The sequence below is a fragment of the Lathyrus oleraceus genome, chromosome 5 (genome assembly GCF_024323335.1).
Source record: "Lathyrus oleraceus cultivar Zhongwan6 chromosome 5, CAAS_Psat_ZW6_1.0, whole genome shotgun sequence".
In the NCBI taxonomy this organism is placed as follows: domain Eukaryota; kingdom Viridiplantae; phylum Streptophyta; class Magnoliopsida; order Fabales; family Fabaceae; genus Lathyrus; species Lathyrus oleraceus.
The window spans coordinates 378,245,986-378,261,806 of record NC_066583.1 but is presented as its reverse complement, the minus strand read 5'-3'; positions in this window follow the sequence as shown (position 1 = coordinate 378,261,806).

Genomic DNA, 15,821 nt, shown 5'->3' with positions numbered 1-15,821 from the left:
AACCTGACAATCATGTTCTACAAGAGGTTCCCATAGTCATCATCTCATCTTTCGAATATTATCGGATAAATGACTACTCGTATTCCAAAAATATTCTCAAGAGAGACTCTTATGAGTGTAGTATCGCGTAACAATCGTATCAAATCTTACACTTGAACGACCTTCGCACTACGTTTTAAAAATAGGCCAAGATGGGCTTGGTAAACTAAGGTCCTTGGCTTCTAAGGTCTATATTGGAAAGAGTAATGCCTAACAACGACTACTCGTGTGACATTATTGATCCCAACATGACCTCCACCAAGTGAATGGGCTTGCAAGTCAACTTGCTAAGGAATAACTCCACACAAGTTGACAAGACTACGCCATTCTCCTATCCTAAGTGCACTCGAGTTCGGGTATAGAACTCATCTCAAAAAAGCACCAAGCATACAAGCAATTAATATATCAAGCAATTCATGCATTACATACAATACAGTAATCCCAAATTTGCACAAAAATATGTCACAAATAATATAAACATACAATACAACAAATGTGAAAAGTAGGCAAAACCCACTAGGCAAACTATCCCCAGCAGAGTCGCCACTTTTCTGTAGCGGGGTATTCGTTACCTTTAGATTTATTGACTAAATCAAAAGTAAATCATACAAATCGAGTCGCCACCGCACTTCTATTTATCCAAAGGAAAGGTTAGAAAGCGAACAAAAACCGAGAAGTTTTATCAAATCAAAAACTAATAAAAATGTCAGAGATCTGGGTAAGGGGATTGGTTATGCAATGGGAAGGTTTTAAGCACCCAAAACATCCTAGGTACTCCTAGGGAGCCATTTTCACAATTTATTGTAAGGTAGGTTGGTATTTGTGAAAACTTATTTGTGCAAACATGATTGGGGAGATGAGAGAAGAATGTACAAATTATTTACAATTTTTGTCTTTGAATGGATAAACCCATTGCCTACGTACCATCTTAACAAAGATTAGGATCAAAACCTCGTAGTTCGGGGTAAAAATCTCAAAACAAGTTGGTGAATTGATTGGTCCAAAAGCCTTAAGGTCTTTTGTTATCAAAGGGAGAAAACTCAACCTAAAACCACAAATCCACCATGTGAGGATAGCTTCAACATGCTAGTGAGGGGTTAACCCTATAATAAGCATGGAAGACTCATTGTCCATCACTAAGGATACAAGTGAGTATTATATCATGCACTAAGACAACTCAAACCTAATAGATAATATTTATGAAAAGCTTTGGCAAAAGTGGCCATTGAAACCACAAAAACAATTGAGTGAGTTGTATTTACCAATGAAAAGTATTTACAAAATATGGTCAAAGTTGACTTAGGATTCAATTCAAAATAAGTGTTAGTGGTCAATTACAAGATATGGCAAAAGCAAATGAATTAATGGATAAGATATTAAATTGCATAAAAGTAAATTGCAAGAATTAAATGACTTGAATTAAAAGTTAATGGTCAATAGTTAGTGTTAGTGTGCCACAAGGAAATTTAGCGCTATGTTAAGCAATCGTAAGTGGACTAATGTAGTAGTCACACCTATCTGAGGCCGGTCAATAAAAATATAGGCAACAAACACAAGTTAGAGACCTTGACTAGTAAGCCAAGCTCCTACAACTTGCCATGCCAAAAGAAAAGAAGAATGATCTTGTATTGATTTAGGTTTTTTGCTTGACCAAGATGCAACCTATCCTTAATGCAAAGCCATTCACTTGATCTTTGATCAAGATGAATTAGATTTGAATCAAGGAAGGTTAAGCCTCCCATATGTCAAGGCTAACCACCAATCTTTAACTCATTGATAAAAAAAACAGATGAAGAAGAAGATGAATAAGAATATACATGAATTGAAATTCAAATAAAATAAGCAAAGTACATTGACCAAAGATGAATGAGATCAAGGTCAATCAATAGTAAACAGAAGCAAAATGAAACTTAGAAGTCAAGAAACAAATAAAATATTTTTGGTATTTTTGAAAATTAAAGTAATACTTGAATTAAAATAAACAATTAAAGGTCAAACTTCAAATCCATTTCAAATCAACTTTGAAAAGTCCAAATGGATTATCCTAAGTTCAACAAGGTCAAACAAAGTTTTGCAAAAATTTTCAGCATTTTTAGAAACCACAAACTATTTTTAAACAATTAAAAATGAATAACAAATAACCTAATTGAACTAAAATCTCAAATAAATCTCAAATCAATTAATAAATTGATGAGAATATTTTTCATAGATTCGTCATCATTCAAAGAGGTTAAGAAAATATTTTTGTATTTTTTGAATATTGGAAACTATTTAAAATGAATTAAAAATAACTAGAAAAGAGAAAATTCACAAAAAATATCAAATGACAAAATAAAAAATCTTAAAAATCATTTTCAGAAACTAGAATTAAAAAGAGAAATAATGAAATTGGTCCCATATTTTTTGGAATTAAAATGAAAGAGTTATGAATTTTTAAAATAAAATGAAATAATGGAAAATAAAAATAGAAAATCAGAAAATAGTATAAATCAGGCGCGTTGGATCTCCTTTCATTAAATGATGTGGAAGATCTGAGGGTAATGGAATCCGCGCGCATCATAGTTCCTAGTCAACTGAGCAACACAATGAATTAATGAAAGTCATAACAATTAATGGCTATGATTAGATCTGGAAACATGATCACACGGCCTAGATTCAATCTGGCAAAGGGACGGTGGTGTACACCACCGTCTTCTCCGGCGAACACATGGATTCCGGCCAGATTTGCAGGTATGGAAAACTCAACCAAAATAAGTGATCCTCATATCATTGGAAAGCTGGGGTGATGTACATCACCCCTATGCCATTGGGTTTCACTCTAGATCCTCATAGGAAGAGCAATCAGAGATGGAAAATAATGGAGTTCAAACTGAACTTGATGGATTTACAAAATTAAATGCATAATTCAATTGCCTCTTATGAGAGGACTTCAGAGGAGCCAATAACCACACGAAATGAGCAAGAATCAGTGAGTTTCGATTAAAAAAAGTTTGAACATCAACCTTAGAAATGCAGATCTATGAAGCACGATCTCTTCCAATTCTCTATTGCAGACTGCTCTTGAGGTGGAAAGGAAGTGAGGTTAGGGAATTAGAGTCCAATGAACAACCAAGGAAGTTGAAAATTGGATCTGAAAAAATGAAATGAAAGTGCAAAATTCCCTTTGAGTGAGGTTTGGATTGAGTTCTGTAGCATATAAGGCGCCTTGAGGTTGGGAAATGGTAATGCTGAACACCTCTATTTATAGCAAAGCAAGTTGCAAGGCATGGGATATTCATGTGTGCATGAAGTGAGGGCCTCTATGCTTGGGCCTGTACAGGTGCATAGGAGGCCCAAATGCAAATGATTTGGCATGCTGAAGTCATAACAAGCTGAAATAGACGTGCAGATATGATGGAATTGGATTATGCAATGAGTTTTCACATGGTTTCCAAAAATGCACATAAACTTTCCCTTCTTCGAAAATGCATCTTACCAAAATAAAACATGGCCTTGTGGGTAATGGTTGGAAAGGTCTTGATATGAGGAAAAATTGTTATGTTGAACACAAATCATTTTGGAATTGGGAAATTAATGAAAACTGGTCATAAAGTCCAATGTACAAAACATGCATATGTGAATTTTGCCAAAATGGACCAACTTCAAGCCCTTCTGTTTCAATGATTCAAGCTTCAAATGACAAAACCTTCAACATCAAAGTTGTAGATAGTTTCAAGACAATAAATTTGGACTCAAAGTTTGCATCATTTGGATTTTTTTGTGAGAAAGTTATGGGCACTTGAAGTTGGACTTTTTCACTTTTCAATGACTTTGGTCCAAAGTGACCTATAATGTTTTGTATTATCACATGTATTTATTTTAGGATTATGAAACTTTGTTCAACATAACAAATGAATTATACATCTTAAACGTTCCAATTCATTTGATCCCACCTCAATATCATGAAAAATGAGTGAGTTAGGTCCTTGGGAAGTTGACCCAAATTTAGGGTTTCAGTCAAAATGACCTATAATGTTTTGAAATGGATGATGACCTTCCAAGCTTCAAATAAATTTTTGATGAACATGAAAGTTGTTCATATGGTTCTTAAGAACATTTTTTATCTTGGGGTAATCTCCATTTGACAAACAAACCAAAAGTTAGGTCTCAGTGGATTTCAAAATAGTCAGATGAATTGATTGATCAACTTCTCAAGTCCAAACTTCAAATCTTGATGAATTGACGATTGAGGACACTCAAATAAGCTCAAATATGCATTAAATGGTGAATGAAATAACTTCCCTTGATTATATTTGATCATGGGTTGAGGTTGCTTCAGGAGCAAGGCCCAGTCAATGCATAGATGAATTAGGGTTTCCTTGGGAAACAATCCTTAAGCCCTTTGGTTTATCTTGACCAAATTGAAAAATTGAGAACTTTGGGAGGCATATATGATGAATGAGAGCTTTGGGAACCATTGCCATGCTTGCTTTCACCTTCACCTGGCCATATCAATGAGCATAGGGTCTCCTAGGAGCCTTGGATCTTATGATTGCTCAAGCTACAAAACAAAAGATGTTAGTGACATATTTTTGTGATTTTGGTTAGTAAAAAAAATAAGAAAAGCAATAATATACAATTCAAGCATGCTTGGTGGTCTCAGACCAACTCACAAATCCCACCCTAGGGTTAGGAGCCAAGATGATATGATCCTTGAGGCAAATGCAATGTGCAATGATATGATGCCATGAGGGATCTTAGGGTCAAAATTGGGGTCTTACAGATGCCCCTATTTAAGATCATTCTAGCCGGAGAAGTGAAGGTTAAAATCTTCGTCTCGATGAGGTAGAATGGGCTTAAATAATAACAAAGAGATGAATTTTGGTCCCTAAGAGACCTCATGATGCAAATGTATGTATGCAAAAGGTAATACTCTGTGGGGATATATGTTCACAAAGGAAAAGAAATCAGGAGAAACTGATGATCCATATGAGTAATACACTCATAAATGGGACAAAGACTCTGGGGACTTTACTGGGGAGTAAAGGGGATAAAATGCGTGAGCAGGTCACGACTTGAAACTTGCTGAGAGACACGAAGGAATTCCATGAAAATAAATCAATGGAAAGACTCGAGCTGACGCAAAGATGCATGTATTGGGGAATATGCCAATACAGCAAAACTATCCACAAAGGATACTTCGGATAAAAATCCGAACTCAGATGGGGAAAACCCACCAAAGGGGACTCAGGCCGGGAACGTCCACAAAGTACTCAGCTAAGGAAACAATAAATGAGGTATTACCGGTTACTGGGTAATAAGCTCAAAGAGACATGTGATCAAAACACCGGTATGAGGGTGAGAGAACAACACGCTTAGGGAGAATGAATATCTAAGACCCGTATGAGGGTGAAAGATATCAATCATCCAAAATATCTGAGGAAGACCTAAAAAAGGCATATTTCAACTCAGGAAAATCTGACTCCACAGGGGACAAAAACAGTCATAATAGGAAGCAGAAGGGAAGGAACACCAGGGATACCGGTTACTGGGCATATAATAGGTGACCAACCAGGCGTGAATTGGGGAATATTCCCAAGACACTCATCATCTGAAAAGAGGGCTGAAAAAGCAAAGTCGATTACAGGATGGCCATTCGATTCCATAAGGAAATACGAATCTTACTCGACTGGGGAAGAAAGAGACTTCGACTGAAGAGTGCATGAGATATATTATCTATTACCGTCAGAACATAGATAACATACTCGCATGGAAGATTATCCACAACCGGTTACTGGGTTAATAAAGGATAAATCAACAGAAAAGAAAGGACATCGGGATACCGACTACTGGGTATAAAATGATGATCAATCAAAGGGGAGAAACGATCATTACCGAACGAGGGTAAATGAAAGATGACTCGCTGGGGATAAATTGCCTTATCAGAGAAATTATCCAAGAGATATATCACCGGTTACTGGGAGATATACTCAACATGAAGGAATATCAATACCGAATATTGGATAAAAAATAACCAACAAGGAGGGGATTACATCTACCGGATACGGGGTAGAAAACCACAGAAGAGAGTAACCGTCATCGGTTAGGATGAACAAAATCAAGGGTTAACTCTACAAGGGGATAAAATGGGGTTTACAACTACCGGTATGAGGGTAGAAAACCACAAAGATAGGACTTACAACTACCGGTTACTGGGTAGAAGGCCACAGAAATCCGTCGGGGAAAAGATGGACAATTGCTGGTTACTGAGCAATCATTCATCTCAACTACGGGGAATGCAGGGGAAATAACAAGAGTAGTCAATCTAGGAACAAACCAGAGAGATGCAATGAACAAGACTCAACCCAATGAGGATATAACTCAGGGGAGTAATTCCATCCTAATACATATTTCGGGAGGAAACTGAAATAATAATCATCCACGAGGACATAACTCAGGGGAGTAATTCCATCCCAATACATATTTCGGGAGGAAACTGAAATAATAATCATCCACGAGGACATAACTCAGTGGGGAATATGGAAGAAAGGATGGACGCTTTCTGCCTATGGGGCTGACTCTATATGAAGAGATCAGACACCAACAAACTGCTTGGGGAAATATTTCACCAAATAGCAGGAGATAACAAACAAAGATATATGGCAAAGAATGCAACATGAATATCTGAATGTTTAAATTATGCATGTATGTGCATGATTTATGTATGATTGAAGCTGACAAATAGACATATCTAACACAAACAGGTCCAAGAATCAATGGACAAAACATCCGGTACTACTTCTCAAACGAGAAAGCCATCCCCATTGGAGAAACTCCCAATCTGATGGGGGCAACAGATACCAGGAAATGCTAATCTCTGCAGGGGAACAATGCCAATGCTGAGGATCAGACAGAGTTGCCAGGGACAAAGATCACTGCTAGGGGAACAAACAGGACCACTGGGGATAAGAGATTGCTATTGGGAATAAGCAAGGGATCGCAGTCACCAAAGTTGGGGATCTTCCAACAGTACGCAGAGACAAGGATAAGATCAGTCAAAAAAGTAATCTACTGGGGATCTTATCAGGAAGTGATGTAGAATTCTGTGGGGAACAACCACCAAACAGAAGCACATCCAACGATATTCACTTCTAATCACGGAAGGAAATATCTCTGCTAAGGAGAAGGCGAACCAGTCACTCCGCTGGGGAAGGAATCAAAACATCTTCCTTAGAAGTTCCAACGCCTTACTGAAATCAGGCAAAGTCTTAGCTGGGAAGCTAAATACAAATAAGATTCGTCCTAGAAGCAACTCTACTGGGGGAAATTATCAAGGAGAGAAATGAAACTCTATGGGGAATAACCACCAAATCAAAAGTTCCAAAACCAACATATTTCCTCGTACTGCTGGACAAACAAATCTCTGCCGAGGAGAAGAGAAACACCACTCCGCTGGGGATAGAAAGTAAAGATTTTCATCATCCGCGCTGCTCAGGAGGAATCAACAAACAGGCTCTGATTAGACAACTCCACTGAGGAAACACTGCTGAGGACTGAACCGGGGATAACCTGTAGGCAATCAGCTGGAGATAACCTGCTGGTGACCGTACTGGGGAGTTTAATGGGATCAACCCTGATGACAATGAACAAGAGGCAAATCTGCTGGAGATCAATGTAGGCGAATCCACAAGGGATAAGCTATAAACCAAATTGTTGAGAATTCCACTCATGTTGGGGATTTCCTACTCACTATGCGGGAGAATTCCAATCCGAATGAGGGAATACCAACTTCCTCGAAAAGATAGCATGTCAATTTATCAATTCATAAGGGATTTTAGGTCAATCCACACAAGGGATGACAACCATATAATTGATAATACCAATGCTGAATCCAACTTCAACTGGGGAGCTAGAAAACTGAGACCAAATTCCAGACTCTCTAAGGATTCGGTGGGATATTAGAGATATACTCCTCCAAATAAAATGGGACCAAAGCTCCAGACTCCCTGGGGATTTTGGTGATGCTTAACCTTCTTTCGCGCTCGCGGAGGAGACAACCTGAAAGATAATGAAGAGGATACAAGTATGCTAGGAATATGAACAAATGTCTTACCCTTTCATAGATCATACTATCCTTGGGAGAGCACTGAAGACGTCCCAATTATCCTTTTTGTCATTGTGAATGTTCACTTTGTTAAAAAACAATTTATGAAAACTTTATTTATTTAAAACAATGATATTTATTAATTAAAACATGCAAATATTTGTTGAATAGAAACAAATAAGAGTGCAAAGAATTGGATAAAGGCTCAAATTTATTTGATGGAATGGTAGTCTGCAAATGGCAAGACTCCATGGATCTCTACAAATTTGAAATTGGTGATATATATTGGAAAAAGGCTACATTGAACATAATGACCATTTCTCCACCAACTTTGAATCCGATGTATTTGAAGCTTCAGTTGGCGATGACTGAGCGAAATTCTCTGATAGAAGACAGTTGTAGAACAAAGTCTTGTCAGGATGCAGTTACTTGCGAAATCCCTAATTTTTGCCTAGATTGCCCCAGGGTGAGGTACTCAATCTAGCGGGATATTTATTCATATTTTATGTCTCTAACTTTTGCCTGGATCACCCTTTCGGGTTTTCAATTCACCGAGACGCTCATTTTTGCCTAAGCGCCCTTTCGGGTTTTAAACTTAGCGAGCTATTCTGTTTTTTTATTTAGGCGAAGTATTTCTTGACTACATCAGAATTCACAGGACGAGTGAAATCCTCCCCATCCATAGTTGTAAGTATCAAAGCACCGCCTGAAAAGGCTCTCTTAACAACATAGGGACCTTCATAGTTTGGAGTCCACTTGACCCTAGAATCGGGCGCGAAAGACAAGACTTTCTTGAGCACAAGGTCACCTTCTCGGAACACACGAGGCTTGACCTTCTTATCAAAGGCTTTCTTCATCCTTTGCTGATATAACTGATCATGGCACATGGCAGTCAATCTCTTCTCTTCTATCAAATTCAGCTGGTCATAACGACTCTGAACCCATTCAACCTCAGTCAACTTGGCTTCCATCAAGACTCTCATTGATGGGATCCCAACCTCTATTGGGAGCACAACCTCCATGCCATATACAAGGGAGAAAGGGGTTGCCCCTATTGAAGTGCGGACAAATGTACGATAGCCATGCAAAGCAAATGGCAGCATCTCATGCCAATCTTTGTAAGTAACAACCATCTTTTGAATAATCTTCTTGATGTTCTTATTAGCAGCTTCAACAGCCCCATTCAATTTGGATCTATAAGGAGAAGAATTATGATGTGCAATCTTGAACTCGCTACACAGCTCTTTCATCATCTTTTGTTCAAGTTAGATCCATTATCAGTAATGATCTTATCTCGCACACCATACCGGCATATGAGTTGATTCTTGATAAACTTCACAACCACTTGCCTGGTCACATTCGCATATGACGCCGCTTCAACCCACTTGGTGAAGTAATCAATTGCTACGAGAATAAATTTGTGATTGTTGGATTCTTTCGGCTCTATCATGCCAATCATGTCAATTCCCCACATAGAGAAAGGCCATGGTGATGAAATCACATTCATAAGTGTCGGGGGAATATGAATCTTATCCGTGTAAATCTGACACTTGTGGCATTTCTTCACATACTTGCAGCAGTCAGACTCCATTATCAGCCAATAGTAGCATGCTCTCAACATCTTCTTTGCCATGGCATGTCTATTGGAATGAGTACCAAATGAACCCTCATGGACTTCAGTCATCAACAGGTCTGCTTCGTGTCTATCCACACATCTGAGCAGAACCATGTCAAAATTCCTCTTATAAAGCACCTCGCCATTGAGGTAGAAACTGCCAGACAATCTCCTCAAAGTCTTCTTATCTTTCACAGATGCCCCAGGCGGGTAAATCTGACTCTGAAGAAAACATTTGATGTCATAATACCATGGCTTATCATCTTTCACTTCTTCAACTACAAATACATGAGCCGGTCTATCCAAGCGCGTCACAGTGATATTGGGGACTTCATTCCAGAATTTCACCACAATCATCGAAGCAAGCGTAGCAAGCGCATCTGTCATTCGATTCTCATCTCGAGGAATATGATGGAAGTCAACCTCAATAAAGAACATTGAAATCCTCATCGCATAATCTCTATATGGGACGAGGCCAGGATGATAGTCTCCTATTCACCCTTAATCTGATTAACAACAAGGGTCGAATCACCATAAACATCAAGATGTTTGATCCTAAGATCAATACATTCTTCCAATCCCATAATACAGGCCATATTATTCATGCATTTGAAAGTTAGCCTTGTTGTAAAAGGAAAATGTGTGCCCTGAGGAGTAATAATCACTGCCCCAATACCATTTCCATATTGATTTACAGCGCCATCAAACACCATGCTCCATCGGGAACCAGGCTCTGGACCTTCATCGAGCCTAGGCTCATCGCAATCTTTCATTTTCAAATACATAATCTCCTCTTCTGGGAAGTCGTATTGAACAGACTGATAATCCTCAATTGGTTGATGTGCCAAGTGGTCAGCCAAGGTACTACCTTTAATGGCTTTCTGAGCTCGATACTCAATGTCATACTCAGACAACAACATCTGCCAACGGGCAATCCTCCCAGTTAAAGCAGGCTTCTCAAAGATATACTTGATTGGATCCATTTTGGATATCAACCAAGTCGTATGATTTAACATATACTGGCGTAAGCGCTTAGCAGCCCAAGCCAAAGCACATCATGTTTTCTCAAGCATTGAGTATCGAGACTCACAATCGGTGAACTTCTTACTCAGGTAGTAGATAGCATATTCTTTCTTCCCAGATTCATCTTGCTGACCTAGGACACAAACCATAGAGTCTTCAAGAACTGTCAAATACATAATCAAGGGTCTCCCTTCCACAGGCGGAGACAGAATCGGAGGCTCGGACAGATACTTTTTAATACTGTCAAAGGCTTTTTGGCAATCCTCGGTCCAATCATGACGCTGATCTTTCTGGAGGAGCTTGAATATTGGCGCACATGTGGCAGTCATGTGAGATATAAATCTGGAAATATAATTCAAGCGGCTAAGAAAACCTCAGACTTGCTTCTTAGTTTTGGGTGCATGCATCTCTTGTATTGCTTTGACCTTGGCAGGATCAACTTCAATACCTCTTTCACTGACAATAAAGCCCAATAACTTGCCGGAATGGACTCCAAATGTACACTTGTTAGGATTCAGACGAAGCTTATACTTCCTCAAGCGCTGAAAAAGCTTCAACAAGTGCTCAACATGCTCAACTTTCGTTCTTGACTTTGCAATCATATCATCAACATACACCTCGATCTCCTTGTGCATCATATCATGAAACAAGGTAGTCATAGCTCGTTGATACGTGGCTCCGGCGTTCTTCAAACCGAAGGGCATCACTCGATAACAGAATGTTCCCCGAGGTGTGATGAATGTTGTCTTCTCCATATCCTTGGGTGCCATCTTGATCTGATTATATCCGGAAAATCCGTCCATAAATGAGAAGACATTGAATTTAGATGTATTATCTACCAATATGTCAATATGTGGTAGAGGAAAATCATCATTCGGACTAGCTTTATTCAAGTCTCTAATCTATAGTCCACACACATTCGTACTTTTCCATCTTTCTTAGGCACGGGCACAATATTGGCCCCCCATTGAGGTTATTTAGAAGTCACCAGAAACCCCGCATCAATTTTCTTCTGAACATCTTCTTTAATCTTCACTGCCATATCAGGATGAGTTCTTCTGAGCTTCTGCTTCACAGGCACGCACTCAGGCTTCAAAGGCAGGAAATGTTGCACGATATCAGTATCCAGACCAGGCATGTCTTCATATGACCAGGCAAAGACGTCGACATATTCTCGTAGCAACTCAATCAACCCCTTCTTCATAGATTCTTCCAGGAGTGCCCCAATCTTCACCTCACGAACACAACCTTCAGACCCCAAGTTGAGTGTTTGCAGATTCTCAAGAAGTGGCTGAATGATCTTCTCTTCGTGCTCAAGTAGACGGGTAATCTCGTCAGGAATCTCTTCAACATCATCTTCTTCGGCCTCAAATACAGGGAACTCAAAGTTAGGAGATGGTGTTGGATCATTATGTTCAATGGGTTTGATTAACCTGCATAATAATTTTGGATATAAAAGAGATTTTAGAATTCAAACAAGGAAAATCATTATGCAGATGAAAAGATTGATTTTATTCTCTTTTTAGGGTTTTATATGATCACCAATTTCCTGCAAAAAAGCAAAAAGTGAAAATAATTTGGAAAAAATAGACATTTAACATGAATTTATTGAATGAATATCATTGTATTTATGGGCCAACAATGTCATCACTTCTCCTTTTGGCATGGGAGAAGGGTTTTTAAACAAAATGAACACTACGTTGACTTATGGACAATTGTTGGAACATCAACAGCGACCCAATTATTGCAGACCCCTCCAGGGATGACAAAGTTTCCAGAATCTTCCTCTGCATCATCTTCCACAACAACAACAGCTTCCTCGTCTTCGATGGTATGGATGAAACCACCACTCTAAAACAGTCCATGCTTGTTGAAAGTGCATGAAGAGTACCCTATGCCAGGCCGAGATTTATTGTCTTCCAGCTTGATCATTTGTCCTAAACCAGTAGTTGCGCCATGTTCAATGGCCAACTTCGCATCATTGTAGGACGCAAATGAAGAAGTTCCTTTCTTAGAAGGCTCAGCAATAGACAAAGCTTGGAACGACGTCCCAACTTCGTCCTCAACATCAATGTAAGAAAAGGAAGACATATGGCTTACCAAGAGAGCCTTCTCTCCCCCTACCACCACCAACTTTTTGTTCTTAACGAACTTCAACTTTTGGTGTAGGGTGGATGTCACGGTGCCTGCCTCGTGAATCCATGGTCTGTCCAACAAATAGCTATATGATGGGTGGATATCCATGACCTGAAAAGTGATATGGAAATCACTTGGTCCAATCTTGACTGGGAGTTCAACCTCACCAATCACAGTCTTGCGTGATCCATCAAAAGCTTTCACGACCACTCCACTCTGCCTCATGGGAACCCCTGGTATGAAAGTCTAGCCAGAGTGGATTTTGGCAACACATTCAGTGATGATCCAGTGTCTACCAGCACATTAGACATGACATCATCCTTGCAGTTCATGGAGATGTGAAGTGCCAAATTATGGTCTCTTCCCTCATCGGGGAGATCAGCATCACAGAAACTCAGATTGTTACAAGCAGTAATATTTGCAACAATGCTATCAAATTGTTCTATGGTGACGTCATGATCTACATATACCACGTCCAACACCTTCTGCAGAGCTTCACGGTGTGGTTCAGAGTTCATTAACAAAGATAACACAGATAACTTTGAAGGCGTTTGTAGAAGCTGATCTATAACGTTGTACTCACTCCTCTTGATGAGCCTCAGCATCTCATCATAGTCCTCTTTCATCATGCCATTCTGGCCAGCAGGGACATGAGTTTTAGCAACAGCGGCGGCAGGTCTATTAACATCAAGTGACGGATTCGGAGAAACAGCAGAATTCCCAACAGGATGAACAACACTATCAACAATATCAACCCTTCTGGTGTCAGCTTGGGGTTTCGGCGGCGCCGAGAAAACACGACCACTATGGGTCAGACCACTGACGTCAGTGATATTAACAACAGAAGTGGAGGGTAGGGGCACCTTCTTCCCATCTTCCAATGCCACAACATTATAACGATAGGGAACAACTTTGTCAGAAGAATATGGCACAGGGCCGACTGGCTTAATTATGAGAGTAGGAGAAGCCTTCTGCTTGCTGCTATCATATCGAACGACAACAGGCTCAGGTATCCTGAATACAGGTGATATCACATTAACTTCATCATCCTCATCACGATTTTGAAGTATCTCTATTACACCTTGATCCAGCATTTCTTGGATGTCTTTTCTAACTTCACGACATCCTCTCTCATTGACAGTGCAAACACGGAAACTGTCATGGTCATGCTCGTAGTGACTGTATTCACACAACAGTCTGTGCATCTCGACCAAAGATTTTCGGATATGGCTGACATATCGGACCTTATATTTACCAGGGCAACCCTGGACCATGTTGACAACAGATTTCCCATGCTCGGGCAATGGGTTCTTCTTGACATTATGACCTACGTCCTCGAAAAACAATATACCGCTTCTCACAAGGTCTTGAACCTTGGTCTTCAACGGGTAGCAGTTTTCCACATCATGTCCGGGAGCACCGGAATGATAAACACAGTGAAGCTCTAGCTTATACCACCACTGAGGGTTGGTAGGTATAACAGGTGGGTCACGTGGAGTGATCAGTTTCCTTTCAATTACAGAAGGATATAGCTCTGCATAGGTCATCGGAATAGGATCAAAAGTGACCCTCTTCCTATCATAGCTTGTACTGTTTTGATTGTTGTTTCGTGGCTGGTAGGCTTGCTGTTGAGGACGGTGCTATTGTTGCTGATATTGTTGCTGGTTCTGATTGTGATGCTGATATTGTTGATTTTCTCTGAAAACAGGTGCTATATGAGCCACCTGGTGCTGATTACCGGCGGGACGCACAGTCTTCCTTTTCACAAAGGGTCTTCTAGATTTGATATGGGAGGTCACAACATGTGCCTCACCATCTTTCTTCTTTGCAAACGCCCCATAACGTTTGGCAGAAGAGCCCTCTTCTCTGGTCAGACGCCCTTCCCTGACTCCCTCTTCTAGACGCATCCCCATATTCACCATCTCGGTGAAGTCAGAATGAGCGCTAACAATCATCCGCTCATAATAGAATGAACTCAAGGTCTTCAGAAAGATCTTGGTCATTTCCTCCTCTTCCAGCAGAGGCACAATTTGTGCAGCCAATTCTCGCCACCTTTGGGCGTACTTCTTAAAAGTTTCCTTATCCTTCTGGGACATGACCCTCAATTGGTCCCTATCGGGAGCCATATCAAAGTTATATTTGTATTGCTTGACGAAGGCTTCGCCAAGGTCGTTGAAGGAACGGATGTTAGCGTTGTCCAAACCCATGTACCATCTCAGGGCGGCACCGGACAGGCTGTCCTGGAAGTAGTGGATCCGGAGCTGATTATTGTCAGTCTGAGTCGACATTTTTCATGCATACATGACCAAATGGTTGAGCGGGCAAGTGTTTCCTTTGTACTTTTCAAAGTCAGGAACTTTGAATTTGACAGGAATCTTGACGTTAGGAACAAGGCAAAACTCAGCTGCAGATTTTCCAAAGAGGTCTTTCCCTTTGAGAGTTTTGAGTTCCTTGCGAAGCTTAAGGAATTTATCGTTCATAGCATCCATCTTTTCATACACGTCAGGGCCCTCAAATGGCTCAGAGTGATAAATGGTGTCATCTACTCTCGGCATAGTATGCACGACTGGAGGTGGCACAGCAAGGACCGGGCTAGATGCCGGCAAAGAAGCAAACGTTGGGGCGATACCCTCAGGAACAAAATTCGCGGGCATCCCCCAGGGAAACCCGGCTGGCATAGTAGTAGGCGCAAAATGGGCACTGGCAGCATGAACTGTTGAAGAGGCAATCTCAGAGATGATTGTCCTATGGGGAGGAGATGAAGGCGTTGGAGAAGATTGGCTTTGGGCGGCCAAGAAAGACTCTATCAGGTCAGTCAATCTTGCCACTTCCTCCTTCAATTCTCTGTTCTCTTGTTCTAGGTGATCCATCAGTTTTGAATAGTTGGCTCTGGTGTAGTACCAGTGCGTCAGCTTGTCTTCAAAA